The following is a 25536-nucleotide window of genomic DNA, read 5'->3' on the forward strand; positions in this document are numbered from 1 at the left end:
TTGGAGTGGGCACAAAGCCTAATCCTTTCTCAAGGATTTTAGTTTCCTGACTGCTTAAAGTTCTATTAGCCCACTAGCCTGCAAGCGGAGCTCAAGGTGGAGTTGCAGGTTGGTCACCAGTCCCGCAACATGAAGAGCTAAGCCTCAGCATGATCACCGTGCTGCTTGTACCTCACCAGGTCCGGGAATCCCGTCATGATGCATCGCTGGGTATTCCTAATGTGTAGCCATGCAATCGGTGTACTCTGTAGGACAGGATGTTGTCGGATTTAATTATCTCATGGCGTGGATGTGCGGAACTCCATTAAGGTGTGTCCGACATGTTGGCCGTCCAAGCCACACCCCCTTCTTACCTGTTTTTAAAGTATTTTATTTGTATATTTGATATCTCCAGGTAGGAGACATACCAAGTTAGTTCTTAGGGTTGTGGTAATAAATACAAAAGTATTTTTATAAACACTTGTGTGGTTCTTTCTTGTATGAAATGTTACGACCAACCGTGTGGTATATGCACATGCTTTACACCCTCCTGGATAAATCTTAGCTTATCTCCACAGCTCCCACTTAAAAGCTTTGGTATCAAGGTTAGAATATCAACCTACAAAACTATCGAAGCAAGAATATCGAAGTCAAGAATATCGTCATCCTATCTACATTATGGTAAGTACAAAAATATCCCCCCAAAAATATCGATGTCAAAAATATTGTTAATAGTATTGTTTTTTATTTAAGTAAAAAGAATAATGTAAAATAAATTAAATAATACATATAATTAAAATAAACATAGTTAAAAAATGTTTAAAAATTATAAGTAATATATATATATAATGTAAACATAAATTAAACATATATATATATATATATATAATATATAATATATATACTTACTAATACTTTTTAATTACTATTTTAATAACTTATAATAAAAAATCATATACATTATACATACTTCTATACACGTTAAACAATAATATAAATAAACATTCAATGCATATATAACACATTAAAAAATTAAAATCGTTTTAAATCTTTTTAATAATAATTATATACTATAGTAACTAAAATAATACAAAAAATATTAGGTAGCGGAGGTAATAAAATGACTATTCCAACTCCAAATGGTGCAACAGTAGGGAAAATGTGGAATAGCTTTGGGGTAAAAATTACTATTCCCACCCCAGTGAGTGCAACAGTAGGGAAAGTGTTGGATAACGTAGGGGTACAAATTACTATTCCCACTCCACTGAGTGCAACACGAGGGAAAGTGTTGGATAGTGTGGGGTAAACATTACTCTTCCCACTCCATTGATTGCTACAGTGAGGAAAGTGTCCGATAGAGAAGGGGTTAAAATTACTATTCCCACTCCAGGTAGTGCAACAGTAGGGAAAGTGTTGGATAGCGTAGGGGTAAAAATTACTATTCCCACTTCAGTGAGTGCAACAGTAGGGAAAGTGTTGGATAGCATAGGGGTTAAAATTACTCCTTATGTCCTTTTTCTATGGAATGCTGCACTGTAACTTGTGTATTTCTAGTGCATATCGCCGATTTATGTTCCCCAAAACTCAATCTAAATTTCCTATTGGTCTCCTTTATATTTCTTAGTTCACAGGTGCACATAATCAAATACACATTATTCTCACGTCTGCAGTCGGTAATCTCCCTCAACATGATCCTATATCAATTATGTTCCAACCTGTCTGTGATGGCAGCCTCACACGTGTGGCAAATTCCACTATGATGGTTACTTTGTATGGACTTTTCTTTTTCTATGGACTTTTGGATCTATTTATTATATGGCTTCAGTCTGGTGTGTGCAAGTTTGTCCCTCAAATTAGAAATCCTCCTAGATGCATATAGGGGTCTTTCAAGCCTCATGTTCTCCCCATTGCCTTTAAGGATTTCCCAATTGTAGTCAACGATTCTCGTTAGTTTATAGTTTATATTTGAATGATTTGGTACATACACCAATCTGTCCTCCTTCTCCTTCTTTGCAAAAACAGCATCTTGATTGTAATATTAAGTCCTTTTAAACAAATACTTTACCAGACGCTGAGGGTATACTCAGTACACCTATTTGTTCCTTAGCAGTTACCCATTTTTTACGTAGTCCTCCATTCTGGAGCAATTCCTCCTGATTCGGAGGAATTACCTAAAAAGTACTAACCATTTTTGAAAATATAGATGAAAACCTGAGAATTGGAGCATGGTGTTTCTTCCTGTGAGCTTTCTATATAGGTCTACTGTAGGATTCCGCTAGTGCAAATAATCCAGATCCTGTTTGTATCAGCTGTGAATCTCAGAGTTTGTTTGCTAGGATTATTCCACAGCAGAAATTCCCTAAATTGATATTCTTTACCATCCCAGATAAAAATATATAATCTATGAACCTAATCCAGTTTCTCACATTTTCTAAACTCTGTGCAATTTAATTGAACATGTGCTCCTCCTTATATACAGGCATGCAAATAGTCACTATACTTGGGGCTGAAGACACCTTCATACTGGTTCCTTTCACTTTTGAAATAGGTCTCCATAAATTCAAAAAAGTTATTTAAGAGTACAATCCTAGCCATTCCAGGATAAATTATGTTGGCCTCTCCCCCAGGGTCCTCTGTCCTGAATCACGTCCATAGACTCTCTTTGGAGTGTATTTGAATAGCTCTCATCTATGTCTAAATTTAATAGTATCCCATGCCCCATATTGTAGGAAAAAGTTTATTTTTTTCCTGTCTCAAACCCAGTATCTTTAATGTGAGACTGACACGTTTTAACTATGGGGCAGAGAAAAGTATCTACATATTAGAAAGTGGTTCCATCATAGCATTAATGGTGTAAATAATTGGATGAAGTGGGGAAGTCCTTCTCATTTGTAGGCATTTTAGAGACACAATAAAAGGTTGGTATGAGCCAAACTTTTTCTAAAGTGTTAGATGTAATATCACTGATCTTCTACTGGAGCACCAGTATATCATCTCTCTTCTCCCCTGTCTTATGGCCTGAGATGGCTAACATCTTATTCGCTTTCTCTACATAGTCATTGGTGTCCATCAATACAATACCTCAACCCTTGACTCAAGGTTAGATGGTAATCTTTGAATTGTGTTGCAGCCTTTTAGGAGAGGTTCACTCACTGCAGTGAGATTAGGTGTGAAGTAAGACAGATTTCTTGAGGATCGCTACCACTGATCCAAGCATGTATAGCGAAGGCGTAAATCCAAACTGAGATGCTATTCTCTTTTGCATATGACTGATTACTATGCATAAATGTTTTCCTTCAGTCTTATTTTTCTCAAGGAAGCATGTACAATTTTGTTCATCTGAAAGATGTCACTTTTATGGCCTGGAACAAAAGTCAGACCCTTAGAGAGTAGTTTATTGTAATACTTACTGGTCCCTACTGATGACCAATGAAAAATATGGGTGGCATCTATAAATGGTATAGTACTATTCCTTTCTTCCAAGGACTCCAGGACTGCTGTCTGTGTGTTTTCAAATTTTGATGTGGATCCTATTGGTAAAATCTCCATCTGTCTTGGTTCTGAAAACCTATTCTGTCCCCTGCCACCTCTGTGGGAGGGAAGGGTACTGGTATGTATGGGTGAGATTTGGCAGAGGATCACGCAGACACATACCACTGAGATTAATGAGAAAATCATTTGGGAGACAGGATACCGGTTACACTTACATTTTGATGATATCCCTGGAGGTGGTAGATGTATATTTCTGTGGAATGTACTTTATAGTGCTTATGGCTAGTAGAGTATAATATGTGTTTCCTTAAATAAGGTCAGTTGATCCGAAGTGGGTATGGGTTAGTGAACTTGTAGAGTTAACCCCCTTTCCTCTTTTTGGTCTATCGCCATTCATGATGTCAGAATATTTAATTCTATTTTAGTGACCCATGGCAGCCAGTGTTTTATTTTGGGTAATCTGAGGACCTCCTTTAGAAGACTAATAATGCATAGAATGTTGACTTGCATATCTTAATATTATGTATGTCTTAGTCCTGGTAAATGTAGGGAAACAAGCTTTCACCACTCAGGTAATCTGGTAGTTTTTTTTTGTAGACTTCAATTAATGTATTTTACTCCCAAAAAGTCGATTAGGTAAGCCTGTCATTTTTGTTAGATCCCCTTATGAATCCCCCCTTGGATCTCACTACCAATATGGCATGCAGGTTATCCTAATGGCCTAATGACTGGTTAGATGACAGTCTTTGAGTACTCAGGAGTACATTTTGGAGTGTAGATATAATATCCAGGTACAGGGCTTATATGAGATCTGTAAGCTGGCATACATTTAAAGATACATGATGGAACAGGAAGTGGGATCACATGGAGTGAAGTGCAGGTGTTCCTATGGCTTCAAAACTAGTGGCAGTAGCAAAGTCTGGTTGTTTTTATCACTATGAAGTTCCCAGTGCAAGGTAAGTTTGTCAAGTGTCACATGGATCAGGGAGGAGGTAGATTTGGCAGCATTATTTTTACCTCTAAAATAGGGGTGGTTATAGAAAGCCTTGGACTTGAATTTAGGAGTTTATATAAGCAGTGGCGGCCGCCACTTACAAAAGGTAGTGCGGCGGGGAAAGGGGCACATGGGAGGGGGAGCGCGGAGGAACAAAAAGAGTTAAAAACATACTTTAAGTTGACGACTGCGTTGTGCATCATGCCGGGTGCTTCCTCTTCCGTGTCCCAGCAGGCACTGGGACTGCATCAGACTCCCTGTGAATGCAGCCGGGCTGGAAAAACCTAGGTGTGCATGTCCGTTTTGGTCGACCTGAGATGGCCGGCCAAATACACATGTGCACTTAGAGAGTGAACATTGCACTCCTCCTACCCCTTCCCATGCCCCGCCCCCACCCCTCCCTGACTATGCTGGTTGAGCCAGCTATTTAAAAATAAAACAATAATCAAATATAATTTTATTTTTAGCTGTTGGCTCTGCTAGTAGGCCCACGCTCCTCCGCCATTGCGGAGGAGCCGACCCTGGGTATGAGGGTATCTGGTTAGGGCGAATAATTATCTGCTTGTGAGCGTATCCAATTAAGAGGTAATTTACTATGTGCCATTTGCTCATTTTTGAGTAAGGATTTACCAAGAAAGTTTTGGATCCAGAATATGGAAAAAGTAAACGTAAGAATTCTATTTGGAACAGAAAATGTTAGAGTCACCATCGATTTGGTGGTGATTCCATTTGCAGAAAAACAGACAAATTGTTGCTGTTTGAGAAATGCATAGCTTTTGGTTTCAATAACTCTTGTTACCAACAGAACCTATTATATAAGTAAGGGTTTGTTAGTGTACCTCTGTAGATTTTCAACTTTAGTCTGCAGAAATAGCTCTGTGCAGAGGTTATGTTATGGCTGATTGCTGGATAATACATGTATGTCACCATAACGGAGAAGTAAATCCTCTGAAGAGTTAGTCTTGTTGGGTATATGGGACCCACCTCCTATAGTCAATATCGAACAGTTGCCCCTATGGGTGTGCTCTGTGGTGGATCTAAGGTATCTATAGTCAAGGAAGGTAGGCACAATAGGTCTTGTAATGCATAAAAAACAGGCTACTGTAATATGGTGAGCCGCTAGTTAAAAAAAGAACAACTTTTTGAGACACAAAAGGTGGTGGTGTTTTGAAGTATTGGGCTTTTGACCCTGCAAGTAAATCTATGAGCAGCTGCTGCTCATGCAGGTAAGATCGGTGGAGTGGTAGGGCCGGGTGGGGTGTGGGGGATTTTGACAGATGACCACGAGGGAAAATGTATTATTTATTTAATTATTCCTCATGGTCATCTGTCGAAATCTAATTCTGCCTTGTCAAGACTACGAAGATAATAAGTGGTAGCCCATGAGGAGGAGAAATACCAGGACTTTGGCATGAGGTGGATCATCACACGTATTCTCCTATGTTTTGCAATGTAGCTATACAACTCTTAAAAAGATATATATTTCATTAAAGAATCTATCACAATCTTGTTTCTACAAACATGGGGGTTATAAATGATCCTTACCCCATGAGTGGTTACATTGCATTTTGAACAAACCTCCTAGACCTTTTTGGAAGGAAGATAATCTATATTAGAACCTGAAGATGGTGGTTGTAAACCATTTTCAACCCTGTAAAATGCATTGGCTGAGACCTTTTTGTGAGTCCTTTAACCATGATGCAAAAGCAGTAAAGGAAGGAATAACTACCTCTGTACTGGGTTGAGGAGGATTTGATTCGGGGACTAAAGTGCGTGACGTTCTTTGAGTGCGATTGAAAGACATGTATGAGAAGTGTTTGATGAGAGGGCATTTTTGATGAAGTATTGCTTTTTATTCTCTTTAATCAGTTTTGTAATGAGGTTAGATACGTTTGACAGATTTGATATTAAAATGTAACTATGCACTTTATACGATAGGGTTTTCAATGTCATGGGATCGAATGGTACACATTATATGCAAGTTTGATGAAAATACTATACAATGAACAATTAAATAAATGCATATAGAAGTATAGGAGTTCAGTGACGTTCGTATGATTTATTTAAAGTGGGAAGAAATACCATATATATTTATTACTAGTTGCTATGCTTTCTCCCCATTTCCTGAACCTAAATAAGTGTTTGGGGGTAGGTGCTTTATTTGTTTTGACTTTTTTAAAGTCTATTCACTCCTCAATTGGTATCTAATAAGTGTAATCATGCCACATTGATCTTGTTTCTGGTTGATGTTGAACTAATGGAAATGAGACAGTGGTTTTGTCTGGGAATTTGATGTTAGGGATACTTACAAGAAATGGAAGTGGTTAATTTGATATTCCACACGTCAATCCCTGTCACATATTTAGAAGAGGGGCATTGCCTCCATCCCCTTTGTTGAAAGAGCCTCAATGAGACCTCAGCTCAGGCCTGCTGACCATGGTTCATGCTAGAAGTAGCCGCTGGGTTCTGTGTAGGCTTATACTTTGGCAGAGTTATCACAGTTAAACATGCTGACCAGGTGACAGCTTCCTGATTTAAAGCTTTCCTAAAAGATAGACCACAAGGTGAATCACAGACGTTTTATAACTAAGAAAGTTTATACCATTAAAGCTATCCCTTTCCCCATCTACTTGAGGCCTCATGTGGACAAAGATCATCGCATACATTTAAAGATATGTGCCGATGACACTCAGGCTCTCGAGAGAGCCAGCGTCTATAGGTACTTTCCAATCAATCCCAGAGGAATAGGGATAATGAATGGGTCATTACAGTTTACAGTTATACAGGTCTAAGACCAAGCTAATAGCCTGTAGGCCAAAAGAATTGTTTGTTTGAAAGTTCTGACCCCTCCTTGTCTCTTGGACAATTTATAAACTGACTTTGCACTGTAGGCTTTTGTGACTTTTGCTCCATACTTTAAATTGTTAATGATGCATGGAGTGTCTTTTCTTTGGTATTTACATTTAGATTTTTAAATAATTTAGCCATGCAGGAACGATTAGAGTTTTATGAGGCTCAATCTGATATAATCTGTTGACAAGAAGTATTTGCCAGCCTATTCTACACTTTGAACTTTTGGGACCATCATCTTACACGTTACAGCGGGAATTTTGGTTAGCATAGTTGGTTGGCACCAAAGGCAAATCTATCTGCACCTGCCCAGCTACAGGCTAGCAGCTTCACAAGGGTATCAATACCTTCTTTTCTGTTGAAGCGACAATTCAGCAGGATACAGTACAGAGACTAGTAAAATGATGGATTGTAATTGTAATTGCATTTATATTGCGCTTCCTACCCCTGACAAGTCGTTGAAGCACGCTACTCCGGAACCCAAAAAGGATTAGTGGTGAATTTGTTTAGGGAAATATGAAATTAATTTAAGCTGTGAACATGTGAGTCTGTTATTTGGATTGAAAAGGGATAGTGGAAGGATAGAAAAAGGAAGGGTTTGCATTTATAAAGCACTTGGTACCCCTGATGATGCGTCAAAGCACTTTTCAATGAGTAGCACGCTACTCCGGAACCCAAGCAGGATTTGTGGTGAATTAGTATGGGGAAATATGAAATTAATTTGAGCCATGGACATGTGAGTCTGTTAGTTGGATTGAGAAGGATGGTAGAGTGGAGGTAGAGGATATACTGAGAAAGGAAAAGGGTGAGATATAAGGTAGTGCTTTGGAGATGCTGAATTAGGAGTAAAGTAATAAATATAAAGATGCATAAGTACATCAAAGGTATACACGTATAAGTAGGGTGATATATATCTAGATTTAAGTTGTATAAAATAAACTCAGACTTAAAAAGGGTTGCTGTAATTTAAGCTAATTTATTTGTTTCTTTTCATTCATTCATTAGCGAAGTAATTGTAGATTTAAAAAATGTAAAAATGCCTTTTGTAATTACAATGCCTCTACATGCTTAATACATGACAACCATAGCTGAAATGTCTCTGGCACCAACAAAATATTAGTAATATTGTATGAGTTTTCACTCAAATGCAAGCTTTAAATATTTTTTAGAAATCCGTTACTCTCCAAGCATCAGCTTTTGAGTAATGAATATACACATATTTTCATATTGAATATACACTTTTGAGTGTTGGTATAAATATATTCAGTCAGTGAAACAAAAGCTTCTCATTTAGTAGGATGTACTGCAAACTGGAGAGCTACTTTCAGGCAGTTGGAGAGCTCTAATAGCTTCGGAGCTATCCGTTGGAGAAGCCTGGTCTACGCACACCTGGTCTAGAATAGATTACTGGTTAGCCACTAGAGAAGTGGTTATCTGGACTACCAACGTTGCACACCTCCTACGAACACTTTACAATTATGCCCCTGTCTTGCTTGAGGTGGCCCACCCGAGTACACCTTATGTGCATTCTCATGGAGGCTTCCCTCTAACGCTCTCCAAGACCAAGTATTTCAGAGTGAGATTGGGTGGCCATCAGTGACTATTTCGAGCACAATACGCTTTCTGTTTCCTCCCTGTCCACTCTGTGGGAGGCGTTTAAAAGTGGTTATCCGGGGTGTGCATTGCTAAGCAGGCTGGAGTGGTCAGGGTGCTGCGTGGGGAGCTGGTGTGCCTGGAGGCAGAGATCCGAGACCAGGAGCTCCAATACTTTGACACGATCAGCAAGCCACTCCGGCTTTCATTTGAAGTACGCTTTTAGAATATGATGAAGTTGCACTCCGGGAATCTCATTATCTTGGGGAACAGCCCAGCGCTCAGTGCTATGGTGAAGGACGTAGAGCGGGTAAGACCCATGCTGGTTTATTTCGCAAGCCTTGGACTAGAGATTATATTATTGAGCTCATAGATGACCAACAGATTGCCCAACTTAGCATGGAGGCTACACAACGCACATTGACCTCCTTTTACTCTGTGCTGTACACCTCTTCCCAGCCTCAGGCCTCCCGCATTGACTCTGTACAGCGGATTTGGTTAGAAGAGGCTGCCTTCTACAATGAATATGTGAATATGCCTCATAATTGCCACTCACCACCTGGATATAAATACGGGTCCCTGTTGTGCCGTGCCCCCCCTCCCTTCAGGAGGCCTTTATTGTCATCTTTTTGAAGACCAACAAAGACTCACTGCACTGTAACTCAAATAGAGCTCTTTCAATGATTATTGGGGACATCAAAATATTGGCAAAAATGATTGCCACAAGTATTCTCCCTTACTGCCGAACATAGTCTGGTCCAATGAATCTGGCTTTGTACCCAGTCACTCTATGGCGCATAGCCTACAACCTTCTTTGCCCTCCTTCGTACAATTGACCTCAATCTTAGTGCTGTTGTGGTGATCTTAGACGCCACTAAGGTGTTTGATTTGCTGAAATGACCCTACCTTTTCCATCTCCTCATGCTCCTTGGCATTGGGGGGACAATGTTTTGCACCTGAATAAACTACTATATGTCCAACCCATTGCCCATTGTCGGTCAATGGAGTGATTACCCCATCTTTCAAGAATTCCCAGGGTACTCAACGGGGCTTCCCCCTGTTGCCCATCCTTTTGCAGTTGCAACAGAAATCATAGTGGCCTGGGAGAGGTGTGGCGCCGCGGCCAGGGCGACTGACGCTGGAATCTGGGGACCACGGTTCGATCCCCGGCTCCGGCGGCAGGTTAGCCCAGCACCATGTGACTCTGGCCAATAGCTCGCTTAATCTTCCCGACGGCCCCCAGCGCCTAGAGACCCTTACGGGTGATTGTGCGCTTTACAAATGTGGACTTTACTTTACTTTTGCCTGCGGCAGCATAATTCCCACCATCGGCTCACTTTTACCCCCAGGAGGGTCGAGGTGTATGTGTGTGATGTTATCTTACATGCCCGGGACCCCCAAAGTAATCTGGCTCTCCTAATTAGAGAGCGTACTTGGTTTGGTGGCTTTGCGGGTATCTTCATCAACTGGTCTAAATCCATAGTGTTCCCTCTCACCGATGCTACGTGCACCCTTGAGTTAGAGTTTTCCCCTGATCTGGGTGCACAACCCAATGAAGTTCCCTGGGATCTGGTTCAGTCAGGACCTAGATGAAGTTTGGCGAGTGCATTATCGTAGACTAATGTCATGACTTGAGGACCACGTTGCAGCGTTGTCGAGACTCCTGCTGTCCCTTACTGGTATAGCTAAAACGCTGGTACTACCCAAAGTCCTGTACCTGTTTCTAAATCTGCTGACTTCAACAAACACCTCAGATCCCACCATATAACACTGGCAGGGGTGAGCAAACGACCGCAACTGGCATGGGAGGCACTGCCACTTCACTTTGATCAGGGTGGGCTTGATGCTCCAGACATGGACCTTTATTTTGACTGTGCACCAGCACCAGCACAATTTGGCCATCATTGGCTGCACATCATGCAATTTCAACAACACACAGCACCCCAACACGACCATGTCACCTTGTACCTTCCTCCTAAGCTGCCATGGGCTCAGAATGACATGGTGGCGTGCACGGTTTGGATGTGGGATGACCTGCGCCAGCAGGCATGCCTTGACCGTTTGAGGCACTACGCTATGTCATTCATGGGGGTTCACTGCAAAGCCCCTGGGCTCTAAAGTAATTAGGTGTGCTTGGATGCTTCACTCACCTCTGTTTGATAAAGGAACTCCTGTTTGGAGAGTGTGACACAATCAATAGCGGCAAATACCCCAGTGGCCATATTGAATATGCCCCTTGATTGTGTCCTTGCTTGAAAAACGTCCGGGTTGCGGGAAGCGATGTACTCCAGACCTCATGGCTTGGCGCTTTCCCTAAACTGTGTTTACTGGAGCCCTTGAGGATACCAGCCTTTGCCTGTAACTGGCTTGGAGCCCAGTGTGCATAGCAAGCCACCACTTGCTTTTCTGCCTTTGTTTTTATACCCTGGATCGGCGTGCTGTTACTCAGCGCCAAGATGAGTTTGTCACTTCCACTGGCTGCAGCTTGCATCTTTCAGCTAAAGGACACATGCTGAGCTAGTGTGTTGTATCCCTGTGACCTGCTGGAGGCTACTGCAGCTCCGGGGAGCTGACTTTTGACTTCCTGCAAATGCCTGGAAAAAGCAAAGTGATCCAATTGCATGTGTGAGCGTGTAGGAAAATGCCCCTTTTTGCAAGGTTACCACCCAATTTTTTGCCAGATACCTGATGCCAACTTGACTGAACATTTGCTGGGATCCTGCTACCAGGCCCCAGCACCTGTGTTCTTTCCCAAAACTGTACCTTTGTACCCACAATTGGCACACCTTTGGGCCATATGTAAGTGCCTTTTAATTGGTACCCCTGGTAGCAAGGGCCTTCTGACCAGAGAGGGTCTCTGAGAGCTACAGTTTGCTCCCACCCTCAATTGAGGACTGCCTTAAATATTGCAATATTGGCTTTAAAGCATCAGGTAGCCATTCTTGATATGATGGTGGACCTGATATTAGATATCCTTTGCATCTATGAAAAGTGGCTGTCAGAGAAGTCCAGGGACATTATTAAAGATATAATCCCTTTAGATTGTTTGGCTGTATTTGTACATGGACAAAATACATGGGGTGTGGGTCTAGCTTATATCTTTCAAACATCTAAAGTGTATTAAATTAGCTGCATATAATTACCTTGGCTTGGAAACATTAATAGTAAAAGTCCAGACTTCTCCTGAACAATCATACCTGTATTAAGTTATAAACCAGTTATAGACCCCTCCTTTGCAAAGTACTTCTAAAGGAATAAATATGTAATGCAATGCAATGTACAGTAACTTTGTAGAGGGCTGCTTGTCACTCATAACGTGTTGGCAGGTGGTGAGGCTTGTCGTTAATACTGGCATTCTCAATTGTCCACAAGAAGACTAATTGAATAGCCAGCTCTTCAGCTTCTTGCGGAATTCAAGAAATGAGGAGGAGACCCTGATGCATTGGGGGAGATCTTTCCAGGTTTTGGTGGCTTGGTAGGAGAATGATCGACTTCCCATTCTGCATCTGTGGATTTGGGTGTGTGTGCGAGTGAAAATGAGTTGTCTGGTGTGTTGGGGGAAGTGAAGCCAGTGATTGAGGTATGTGGGTCCCATGTTGATACATGTTTGAGAATTTTGAACTTGCAGCGATTCTGGATACAATGTTAGTGGAGCACTCTGAGGAGTTCTGTGGTGTGGTTCAGCATGGGGTCATCAAGGACAATTCTGGGGGCATCACTTTAGATGGTTTGAAAACTGGTAAGAAGATGGGTTGAGATGCTAGCATGGAGTGCATTGCTGTTGTCCAATCTGCATGTGAGTAGAGCCTGCATAATGATACATCTGGTTTTCCGTGGGAGCCGCTTGAAGATTTTGCATAACATAGCTCAAGAACACTAAAACTAGGTAATTCATTAGAGGGCAATAGCACTGATTCCAACCAGCAATTTGCTCCCTCTCATAAATACCATTCAGTCCAACCATTATCAAAAATTCCTTCCAAAATATGCACAAAAGATGCCAAGGGTCAGGCAAGTCTTTATTATTCCTTCATTTATACATAAAGTTAGGTCCAGTCACTACTTGGACATGACGTGTTTCGTGACTAACGCTTCATCACAGTCAAATTCTCATTAGTCAATAAAATCTCTATAAAGTAAGCAAATATGAAACGATAAATACATATTCACATCTTTCTGAAAATGATATGAATTCCAGTCATTGTTACATTAGGGTCTGGTTTCATTCATAGAAATTATAAAAAAATAATTTCCACATGAATAGAAAAGCACTTCCGTCACATCAAAATTGTCCTTACGAACTTTACTGCCACATACATTCATGTTAATGCTCATCCTAATTTATGACGCTCATATTCATTAATATTGGGCATGAATGAAAACATCTGCAAAAGTTATAGAAATTTGATATCAGAGCTTCGATTTCGAAAATTGAATATTGCTCTGTTAAATTCAATAATAAGATTTCCTTTCAACTCTTTTTAGACTTAAGAGATCAAAGGGCCAGATGTACTAACATCAGTAATAGCGATTACCAAATAGCAATTTTTTTGTGAATCACTATTTTATGCTCTCTAATACTAATGTACTAAGTTATATACGGCCCTTATTTCCTAATTAGCGATACATAGTGGGTCGCAAACATATCTACCTCATGAATATTAATGAGGTAGGTCCCAATTTGTGACCCACTAGGATTCGCTGCCATCACAGGGATGGTGGCCTGCCGGGGTCAGCTAAACACCATGTCTGTGATTGCTTTGAAATAGAGAAATCTATTTTTTTTTTAAATGTAGCCTATTTTTCTTAATGGTAAATGAGCTACATGTAGAAAAAAGTGAACCGGTTCATTTTTATTCTTTAAGAGTGGGCAGTGGTTTGTGTCTATAAATCAATGATGGATAATTCTTAAATGTTATACCAAAAATTATAAAAACAAAACAATCTAAAATTGAGAGCAAATGATTCATACTCAATATTTTAATTTATTACTTATTGGATACTTTTTGGTTCCAAAAAATCTCCTGGAACTACTCAATATCTTTATTGATATCAAATCGTGATTATCTTGTCTATGCAATCTTTATTGTTTTTCCCACTTTATAACAGTAGTGTTATAAATTTGAAGTTCTCCACGTTTATGTATAACCTCATGCAAATAACACATTTGGGGCCAGATATACATCTCATTCTACCAGTCGCAAACTGTCCATTTGGCCGTTTGTAACCAGTAAAATGCATTTTTCTATGTACAAACCTAACTTTGCGAGTCGGCAACCTATTACCAACCCGCAATTTAGGGTATGCGAGTCGCTATTAGGAATGGGTGTGCCAAGGGCGTCCCTTCGTAATAGCAAGTTGCAGAGAGGATACAATTGGTTTGCGATCAGAATGTGGTTGCAATTAATCGTAGTTTACCACCTCCTTCAAGTAGGTAGTAAGCCAGTCGTAAATGGGAAGGGGTCCCTAGAGGACCCCTTCCCCTATGTGAATGGTAGCAAATTCTTTTTAGGAGCAGGCAGTGTTCCCACGGACCACTGCCTACCACTTAAAAAATGAAACAGAAAGGCTTCATTTTTCTTTTTGAAATGCATCTAGTTATCCTTTAAGGAAAACTGGAGGCTTTTAAAAAAAATTAAAGTTGCTTTTTTAAAAAGCGAACACAGACATGGTGATCTGCTGTCCCCAGCAGGCCACCATCTCTGTGTTATTGCTCATTCCCAAAGGGTCGCAAAGTGTGACCGTTCTCATGAATATTGATGAGGCCGGTTCCTTGCGATCCTTTCGGGAATCACTTATGTGTCTGATACACATTAGTTCATTTCTTTTTGCGAATTCGCAATAAAAAATCAATTAGAGACTCCCAAAATAAAGTGTTTGTCCATCTGGCCCCAGATCTTATCCTTAGTCCCAAAGGACTACAAGTACGACCATTTTTTTTTGCATCTTGTAATGTGCACATTCTAGTAACTTGCAATTTGCGAGTCACAAACGGAAATGTTTAATGTGCTTTAGACACATTTTGTGATATCCAATTTGGTCGCAAATGTCCTGCCTCATCAATATTAATAAGACAGGTTGCAATTTGCGATCCAATGGGAATGGGCAATAACAAAGGGATAGTGGCCTGCTGGGGACAGTAGACCCCCATGTCTGTGTTTACTTTTCATATATAGCAACTTTTCTTTAAAAATGCACCCCATTTTCCTTAAAGGAAAACAAGATGTGTTTCAAAAACAAAAATGAAACTATCAAGTTTAATTTATTAAGAGTAGGCAGCGATCCGTGGGACAACTCCCTGCTCTTAAAAAACGTTTTTGCTCCCATACACCAAGGGGATGGGGTCACCTGGGCACCTCTTCCCGTTTGTGACTGGCATACTATCTACTTGATGTAGGTGGTAAACTGCAATAGTTTTGCCACCACATTCTGGTCGCAAAATAATCGTACATCCCCCTACGACTTGCTATAAGAAAGGGACGCCCTTGGCACACCCCTTCCTAATAGCGACTCCCAAACCATAATTTGCGAGTCCAAGACAAGTTACAGACTTGCAAAATAGGGTTGATATCCGCTACAACCCTTTTTAGCGGTCGCAAATGGCCCAAATCACCATTTGCGACTCCTAAAAACAGTCCTACATGTGGCCCAAACTTTCCAAATTAGTATCAAATATATTCAGTCTCCCCTTTGTCTAAGGTCTTTCCTCACCGTTCGAAAATGGAATCGTAAACAGCTGAATGCTATTCCTGAATCAGTTTCCAAGCAACTACAAACATGGCTGGCCTTTACATCAGGTCCCAATCAAATGACTACTGCTATGTGCAGTTCGGCGTTCTAACTCTTTATGGTACATCTCTATGATTCCATAATAAACAACAAGAGAGAGAGGGTTTTCTTGTAAGGAACACTCTTGGTCCCCCTATATAATACAATCAAACCAACGAAAGAGTGTACCTCTCAATGAGAGGAGGCGTGGACAGATGACAAAAGAATCAGATTAGATTCTTTTAGAAGGCCCTCACTCACCAACCTGGTTGGTGACATGCTTCATCATTGGGCCCCACCAGGAAGGTCTAAAACCAACCCGGTGTGCTTCGACGCCAAAATTACTGCGGAGCTGGTTATTATTACTGTGTTTGGTGAGTGAAGTGAGTTAAAAGTGACCAGGTTGTAACCTAAAAATCTTTTATTTACAGGCCAGCCTGGCACGGTTAAAAAAGTAAAGCGGGCAGTTAAAAGCTGGATCGGTATGTCAGCTATGCCCTGGTTGGTGAGGTCAACATGTTTCTGCCTATCAGATTGCTAATCGCTAGGCATTCGTCAGGACCAGTGTGTAGACCCCAGAGGTATGAGCATGCTAAGGTCACCCTAACCTGGTGGTCATAATGTGACAAATAAAACAACAGCAGGAAAAATATTGAAAACCTGGTTGTAGGTTAGGTACTCGTAAATTATCGGCACCCAGCGGTGATCTGTAAGAGAAAAAGACACAAACAAACATATATATACATGGTACCAGTAATTCATGCGTGTTTGTGACATTTAAACTCAAAGTGCTCCTCTCTGTGCACCCAATGGAATTTAACACGAAACTAACGTGCTATTTCGTGTTTAGTATAGGTCTCTATGATTAACACTCCCTCGCATTAAGCAATTATCTCCTCAGCTTAATTATTTGTAGATAATGGTGGCTACAATTCATGGGTATTGTAGAATACAAAAACGCATATAAGAAAATACCTACAATTAATAATTTCATATCTCCCTCGGTATAGAAAATATTTCATACATTTTTAATACATTTTCGTTACTGCTCAATCGATGTAAAGATATATGATGGTCAATTCAATTGATCAAACCCAACTCCTCATTCTTAAAAATGTCACTTAGTACTAATGTTAAGTATTACTTACATGTACTTACTGTTCACAAGATTTATATATCCTTATAACGCCTATATCCAGACAACTATAAAAATGACAATTCCTCTAATTGAAATTGCATAAAACCAATTATATACTCTGAATTCCATATCATATGGTATCAAATGAAGCTAACATCCCTCATTCATCCTTTCATCAGTCGAGGGGTATTGAAACCTGGCCTGTCTGGACTCCCACTCTCATGTCAAACCCTTGCACTATAGGAACTAGAGTGCCTTAGAAAAGATACATCATTCCTAACCTAAAATGAATGCTGTTGGGGAAGTTTGTACGTGTTGTTCTACCTGCTCGAAGTTTGAGAGAGCCTTGCCCGCTATTCCTGTCTACTTACTACAGACACTACGTATTATAAAAACTATGTGGAAACGCTGGCTTTGCGTTTTAAAAGGCAAGAAATCAATTTTCACAAGACCTGAGTTCCCTCGGCTGGCTCCCAAACAGAGTGTGTATTGTTAGAGAGTACTTATGTCTGATACATAAATCTTTGTACTCCACAACACAAAAAGGCCCTTATGGGCGGTGTCAAGTGGTATCAGCCAGCACACTGCTGACAGCAACAGTGCATACTTCACTCTCACATGGAGCAGGTATGTGAATGCCATTAGCAAGGCAAACTTCCCTTCACTCATACAGAGCACAGGTTCAAAATGGCAGCCTACGTGCAAATTCCCAGTTGTACTTCTGATGATGCTAGCATCTCTATTGCTTGTGCTCTGTGTGAGGAAAATTATACTGCTGTTGTCTATGTATGTCCAATTTTTATGCGAAAGAGTCTGATGTATGTTTCATCTAGCTAGAAAGTTTAGACTGATGCCTGCAATGTACACATTGTGTGTAGTGCAAGGCCGCGTGCCCTACTGGTGACCTTTTTGTGCCTTTTCTCTGTGTAAGGGACGTTTGCACGTCTTGTGCCTGTTCCGGATTTTAGCGAGCCTTGGCCTGCTACTGTTCATGATGTAAATAACCTGGCTGTGAGGGAAGCTTGCATTGATACTTTTTACTGTGTAACTAATCTGAATGTATAAGTGAAGCTCAAAGACAACATTTATACAATCAATGGCCTTTATTTTAGCATGCCTGCCAAAGGCATACTTAAGCATCAGAAGTAGGTACAGGTCATTATATTAAGCATCATTAGGTGGCTTATGGGCTCTGTCCCTGATTCTAACTTATATAAAATAAGTTATGGTATTTACCATACTTAGTATGTACTACTATGATAGGCTGCCATGCTTAGCAGGTGTGGTACTTTCTACTCTGATTTTTCAACTTGGAATGAAGGCATAACATAAGAGAATTAGTATTTAAGGCATTGAATTCCGCATGTTCAACCTTCTTTCTATCAGTGTTCCCCTGATGAATTGTGCGAGGTTTGTATATTTCCTAAAGCACAGTTAACTTGATCAAGGCCACTTGCAGCATCCCCACTGCAGTGTTCCATCCCTACCTGCTGTTGACGGTGCAGCATGCTAAAGTGCTATTAACAGGTTGTCAACCGGTGAACAGACCTTGTAAACCGGATGTATGACGTTACAACGCAGGCTATTACAACGCCTGCCTTTACAACGCGGTTTTTACATCGCAATCCATTACAACGCATAGCGCTTTGGGGTGCTGGATAGTGAAAAGTTTAATTTACTATTCCAACACCAGTCCCCGTGGACACTAGGGAAGGTGTTGGATAGTAAATTAAACTTATTCCCTATCCTATAGCGCCCCCCAGCGCAATGCGTTGTAATGGTTTGCGTTGTAATGACCGCGTTGTAATGGTAGTGCGTTGTAAAAGTTTCGTTGTAAAGGTTGTTCACCTGTTAAATTGGCACAAAAGCGGATGGTGGCTGCACTTATGATTGATATTTTCTTGTTGTAAAACTCTACATAAATTTGTTACAGCCTCTTTTAGTTTCTTAAAATTATCATCAATCACGTTTTGCCCATCCTCAATTGTGTTACTTAGCTTACCTAACCACCTTTGATGTTGCCAAAGTTTCCATTCATGTAAACTATGTATTAAGCAATTGTATGTTCTTATTTTATAGGCGGTGCACCGCCAGCATTGAGGATGTGTTGTTATCAAACTTGTTAACAGGTCACCTGACTCCTGAGGGAAATCTGGCACAGGAGAGACTGGTATTCTGTGTCTGCATTGCAAGGATAGTGTTGGTGCTGGTGTGGTTGGATGATCTTCTTTCATGGTAGACGGAGTGTCTTAAGTGGCTCCTGTTAGGAATCTTCACCTTTTGTCGATGGGACCTCTGTGAGATTTACAAATCGTTTTTAGTATGCTGAAAATTAAAGCAAAACATTTTTTTTCAATTAAATTAATACTGATTTCTTTTTTTAAAAGGGCTGTAAATTTGTTTTTTAAAATGCATAAATATATTTTACAGCTTTTAAAAAATGTTAGGAGTTAAACAAGCCTAAAGTGTTTGCACTTCATATCCCAGAATGCATCATAACATTAATAATATGCATTGATCTGGATTTTTTCCAAATGCTACTGGCACAACATCTATCTTGGATTATTACTATAATTTACAAGGAATTATTTCATAATTTCACCCTCCTCTTTGGAGGAAGTGGGTGGGACAGAGGTATTGATTTGTGAAAGCACAAATATATTCTCTGACTAAAAGGTGCTTTCTATTAAGTCTTCCGGAGGTGTGGGAAGTGCCTTGGTTGAGGGGCCATCACCTTTTCCATGAGCCTCATAAAGTCTATTATACACTTTTTCTTTTGGGCGTGAACACAAATCTTACCACTGCACTCTTATCTCCTATGCCACTCCCACAGCGATTGTTTTGTCCTGGATGGCCTTCCAATTTTTATTTCTTTCAGTCAGGAACGTGAAATTCGTTTTTCTGAAAAAACGCATAATGATGACTAACACATTCTTCAGTGAGCACCTCCAGATCCTTTTTTACAGATTTTTTTTTTGCAGATTTATATAGCGCAACCTCGACCCGAAGGTATTGGAGTGCTTACATAAGCACCAGTTATGTTACAGAAGGACAGATTCATTATTGTTAGGTGGGGGAGATTACATGATTTTCCCAGAATCACAGGATGTTGAGGCTCAATCCCAGTTCCCAAGCTCCAAAGTCAGCAGCTCTAACCGTAAGGCTACAGCCTCTCAATTTCATCTTCCTTTTGTGGCCACCAGTTTTCTTTTCAGGCTCATCTTGGAGCATGATGTTACAAAGTTGCTTCAAAAGCAAGATACTAAACTCACATTGCTTGCCTTCCTCTCTAATTCTGTGTACTTTAGAGAACATGTGTGAAAGCAGTTCCTCATTGTGATGTCATCAATCTGCTCTCGTAAACGCCTTTCTCAATTTGCGATCATATATATCCATTAACAATTTACCAATTCAGTATTAGGAAATCACTAAATTGTGAATGCAAATCATACCAAGTCACTAATGAAGGAAGTGTCACTATGATACATTAAGAATAGTATTTTCCAAATTGCGATTCAGAAAAAATAGCAATTTGGAATTTATCTTCCAAAACTTTGAACATCTGACCCTTAGAATGCTGTAGCTATCTCACAAAAGTTACACACCTCAGATTGGCATAAATGTGTTGGTAATCATTCAATATATATGTATTCCAAGAAACAATAGCAATATACCCAGTTTATATGACTGGATATAGGGCTTTTAACACCTTGCCTGCGTCGAACGTTCAGCTCCAGTGCTGAACGTTCGAAAAACGGGTGGGGCACCGTCGGCCAACGGATGTTCGCAGCACTACCAAGGTAGTGTACGTGACGACCGTTGGCCGACGGCAGCAGCCAAGGGGTTAAGTTCCCGTCAAGCAAGCACATCAAGGGCAGACTGCATAGTGGATTGACGACCTGGAATAACATTGATATGAATTGCTTATTTTAAAAAAATTGACCTCAGCAATTGGACATGCGGCAAGTGCCTCTAACTTTTAAGTTTGGTAAACAAATGATGATTCATAGGTCGAGCCTACCAGGCAGTCCAAGCTGCCTGGTTGCAAAATACCTATTTTCAGGTTACCAAGAACTTACAGTGGGCTTAAGGCTCACCCATTGCTTACTATTGGCTGAATTTATTGTCACTTTCATTTGCTTGCTTCTTATTCGATGGCTAGGGTTGTCCACCGCTTGCTCGCCTCTTCCCTGGAGTATAGCCTCTTTACTTGTGCGCTTCCACTGCTCATTAGATCGAGCCTAGCGCAGCGCACATGCGCTGTCCAGCAGATGCTCTTTTGGAATCGATCTGCACTTTCCTAACTCTTGTGCTCGCATCCACCTTGAGGGAGCGAGCAGCGACGCGCAGGTGCATCTGTTTCTAATTAGCGTGGCCACGCTTGTTCTCTTGGTAACACAAGGAAGTCGTTGCTTAACATATTACATGTTTCCCATTGTAAACCCTCTCTCCTGTTGTGTTCTGCTGCCACCTGGTGGTGGAAAGCACCCGCAGGTGTCAGAGCAAATATGCACAACAGCCTTGCTGTGTTTTCTACGGTGGTTCATGGAGAATTAGTGTCAGTTGCCATTTCTGTTACACAAAGGAAATAGATACAGCTTTAATAAAACATTCAGAAAAATGAAAAGATGCGCTGTCCAGGAGATTACCTTTTGGAATCGGTCTGCACTTTCCTAACTCTTGTGCTCTTGTGTTCGCATCCACCTTGAGAGATGGTGCACCGGCACGCAGGGGCATCTGTTTCTAATTAGCGTGGCCGCGCTTGTTCTCTTGGTAACAGAAGGAAGTCATTGCTTAACATATCACATGTTTCCCATTGTAAACCCTCTCTCCTGTTGTGTTTTGCTACCACCTGGTGGCGGAAAGCACCTGCAGGTGTCAGAGCAAATATGCATGACAGCCTTGCTGTGTTTTCTATGGTGGTTCATGGCGAATTAGTGTCAGTTGCCATTTCTGTTACACATAGCAAATAGATACAGCTTTAATAAAATATTCAGAAAAATGAAAAGATATGCAGTGCAGAGTCCCTAATCCTGCATATTTTCCAAGCATCATCAGCGTGCAGGCACCATCCCCAAACAACAGCACCCAATGTGCACCGATCCGTGAAAAGATCTATCCTTGCCACTTGTTTACAGCACACTGTCTCTGTGTATCTTTGCTGCCTTGTTTTTTTTTCTATTCTCCATGCTGCAGGTCTTTTTTTTATTTCTTTGTTGTTTCATCTTCATCTTTTATATTGGGAAGCTGTTTTTGCTGTTGATGCTGCAAAAACCTATTAATCGAACAACTGTTAATGGTGGACTTCTCGCCCCTGGACTTTAACCCAGCTGCCCTAGCTTGTTCTGTCATCTAATAAGACAGGGGACCGGCTCCCAGCTTCTCTACCCTTCTGTAGCCCCCAGCTTTTCTTCCCTTCTGTGCCCCCTTGGACCTCATCCTTCACTTCAGGGCCACCCCCCCATAGCTAACCCTCCGATAAGACGAAACCTGTCAAGTATCAGGTTATCTGCTGCCTCCTGCACCCCGCCCCCTCCGCTCCGGCTCACACGGCACCCCTTGAACTCTCCCTTCCATTTCATACACAGTTTGCTCCATTTCTACCTATTTTCGGACTGTTGGAAGTCTCTTGTACACCTGGGGAGTCTGTCTTGCTTTGTTCCACCCCGCATTTCTCACATGGTGCTGTGATCTACCCACTGCTGTGGGAAAAATAACAATTTGCAACCGGTGTCCGGTCTCGTGAGATCTATCTGTCTGTGTTTCCTCACAGTTGCTGTTACTGCACTGTGAGCCCTCGCAATTCGCATTATTATCGATAAAAAGTTATAACAAGCATTTGCAATGCAAGACGTCTTGCCTTTACACGAGCGGGAGAGGTGTGGCGCCACAGCCAGAGCGACTGACGCTAGAATCTGGGGGTCACGGTTCGATCCCCGGCTCCGGTGGCAGGCTAGCCCAGCACCATGTGACTCTGGGCAATAGCTTGCTTAATCTTCCCGACGGCCCCCAGCGCCTAGAAACCCTTATGGGTGATTGTTCGCGCTTTACAAATGTGGATGATTATAGTTTGAGCTAGTGGATTTGTAAATTACATTGGCTTTTATTTATGTTTTAAAAGCCAACACATAAATAAAAGACATTGTCATTTACAATGCCAATGCCAATAGCTCAAACTCGGGTAAATGCGAGACCTATTGCATTTTATTGCTACGTATGGAATTATTTATATTAACAATGATAGCAGTCACATTTGCAGCGCCGCATATTTACAGAACACCAGCATCATCAGATGTCTGCTGGCTAGAGCAGCGAATTCTAAAGAAAAGCAAAGTAAGAAAACACTGAAAGAAAGGGGCATGGGCCTGCGTTTTTATTAGTTCAATGTAACAGCTTGAAATCTCTAAACGAAGAACATTTGGAATTATAGGTACACCATAACCTGTACAATGTACACCTCACCTCACACACGCTACCACCTTAAGCCAGGCAATGTTTCACTGCACATGGTAAGTCACGCTCTCTGTACATCAAGGTGCAGTAGAGACAGAGCAAGGCTCTCCAAGGCATGAACAGCGCTCATTAGTGGTGAGAATTTTCAAAATAACTAACTGTACAGACAGATGATGTCATATTTTTGGATGCAGATTTATTCATTTACTTAAGAATGAGACCCACAAACAATGGTAGAATCCTTTTCTGAGTGTGTGTTGCATACTTGTAGAGATCCCAAATCACACCCCATACTTTCCTTTTAAGGTCTTTCCGTAAAGCAGCTTTAGTTGTTTGTTGTCAAAGACCTACTGTCTCAAATAAATTCGGATATATTCCTATTGTGGGCTTTGGGTCAGTCCGCTGTTTGTTAGTGCTTTTCATTCTTGTCCATCTCATCTGCTTTATTGCTTTTTAATAACTTTCCTCTTTTTGTGTTGTACCCTCAACTAGAGCAGAGCTTCATGACCATACTTTCGATTGGATAACTTGTATCTTTACACTGCTTGCATTCAGAAAACTACAAAAACGCTATAACACATTTTTTATGTTAACCTTGATTTTCTAAGAGGGACGTCCAGTTGTACATGTTGTCTTCTTGGGTATATATAAGGTAACAAAAAAGATTATAACTCTTTTTTATTGTACCTTTTCAACATGCTGCACAGCAGCCATACTGCTCTACAACATACCTTAAACACATTGGCAAAACCAATAGCTCAGGCTAAACACTTATAAGGTTCCAAAGGTGAGACCTATTGGTTATGCCAATGCTTGTTTTTAGTCAGCTACTGTTTTGTTTTTGCTCAAGTACTCCCCAAGACTTCAAGTGTTTTGTATTCCTCATGTGGTTCTCTCCCCCCTCCTGCTCCATGTTTGTCTCTCTCGTTCATGTGCTTTTTACCACCTATAACGCTCTCTCTCATTTCTGTTTTGCTTAAGCACTCCAGAAGTGCAAGTACTTTGCAGCTATCTCCCTTCACTGCATGTTGCTTTCTCTCCTCTGTGTGCTTTTCTCCCTCCTCGTGCTGCTTTCTCTCATCTGTGCGCGTCTCTCCCTCCAGCCCATGCTGCATGTTGCTTTCTGTCATCCGTTTGCTTTTGTGGTGTTCTCCCCTTTTGTGATTCTCCGATCTGCCTTCCATGTGTTGCTTTCCCCCTCCTCCATGACCGCCAAACAACAACATCTGCAATCCTGTATTTTTTAACTGATGCTGATTATTTTTTAGGTCTCGTGACCTACAATGCGCGCAAGCGCATTGAGGGATAGAGAATTCAAGTGCTCGAAATCCTCGTCAAACCAAGGGCTTCGTTCCTTGCAGTTTTCTTGAAGTTCACGTGGCCACAGGCACGCGCTTTTGGGCCATAAACTCTGTTCCCCACAGCCTTACATTAATTTCTCCTCCCCCTCCCCAGCCAGCTTCCCCCAGGCCGTAGCAGCACTCCTCCCACACTCCCATACTTCAAAGGCTTATCACTTCACACGGCTGCAGGCCGTTCAAGGCTTATCAATTCACACGGCCGCAGGCCGTGCAACCAGAGCACTTCAGTTGGTGCGCAGCCCCCCTCCCAGCACTGCCTTGTTACTCTCGGCAGCCAACTTTCGTTTCATGGTGGAACAAACCTCACTGATAACTATCGTCTATTGTAGCGAACAACACCAGGTTCAACTTGTGACTTCAGGCGCTACACGCATCTTTGCAGGGTGTGTGCACAACCTAACGCCATTTTTTGTAGCTACCTTTACGAGTATCATTGGGTATTAAGACCCTGTCTACGTGCCTTGAAGTAGAATCCTGATGGCTTAAGGCGCTTGCTCACAAGTCCGCACTCGATGCACTCTCTTATCTTCTCCTTCCTGCTACCCAGGCTCCGCATTTCACCCATTGAAATAACTTTAGAGCAGCATAAAAGGGTATACAAACAAAGTAATGTAACTAAACAGAACATATATTCTTAACTAAATGTGGCATATACATGGATAATATATGGAACGTATGTAAGCATAACATACCATATGTAGAGTGCAGAGTGCAGATTCAGAGTGCAGTGTGCAGAGTGCAGTGTGCAGAGTGCAGATTGTGAGTGCAGATTGTGAGTGCAGATTGTGAGTGCAGATTCAGAGTGCAGATTCAGAGTGCAGATTCAGAGTGCAGATTCAGAGTGCAGATTCAGAGTGCAGATTCAGAGTGCAGATTCAGAGTGCAGATTCAGAGTGCAGATTCAGAGT

The 25536-nt window shown here is 41.2% G+C and overlaps 1 long non-coding RNA gene across 2 annotated transcripts in view; it reads right to left on the minus strand.

Moving 5' to 3' along the window:
* LOC144827758 (uncharacterized) overlaps nucleotides 1-25536 on the minus strand; it is a 312614-nt gene that overhangs the window by 15252 nt on the left and 271826 nt on the right. Inside the window, exon 3 of one of the 2 annotated variants that reach the window (XR_013610349.1) lies at nucleotides 18949-19139. This is a non-coding gene — a long non-coding RNA (uncharacterized LOC144827758). The remainder of the gene's footprint in view (nucleotides 1-18948; nucleotides 19140-25536) is intronic. The other variant, XR_013610350.1, reaches the window with a different exon arrangement.

This window comes from Lissotriton helveticus, chromosome 4_1 (genome assembly GCF_964261635.1).
Source record: "Lissotriton helveticus chromosome 4_1, aLisHel1.1, whole genome shotgun sequence".
In the NCBI taxonomy this organism is placed as follows: domain Eukaryota; kingdom Metazoa; phylum Chordata; class Amphibia; order Caudata; family Salamandridae; genus Lissotriton; species Lissotriton helveticus.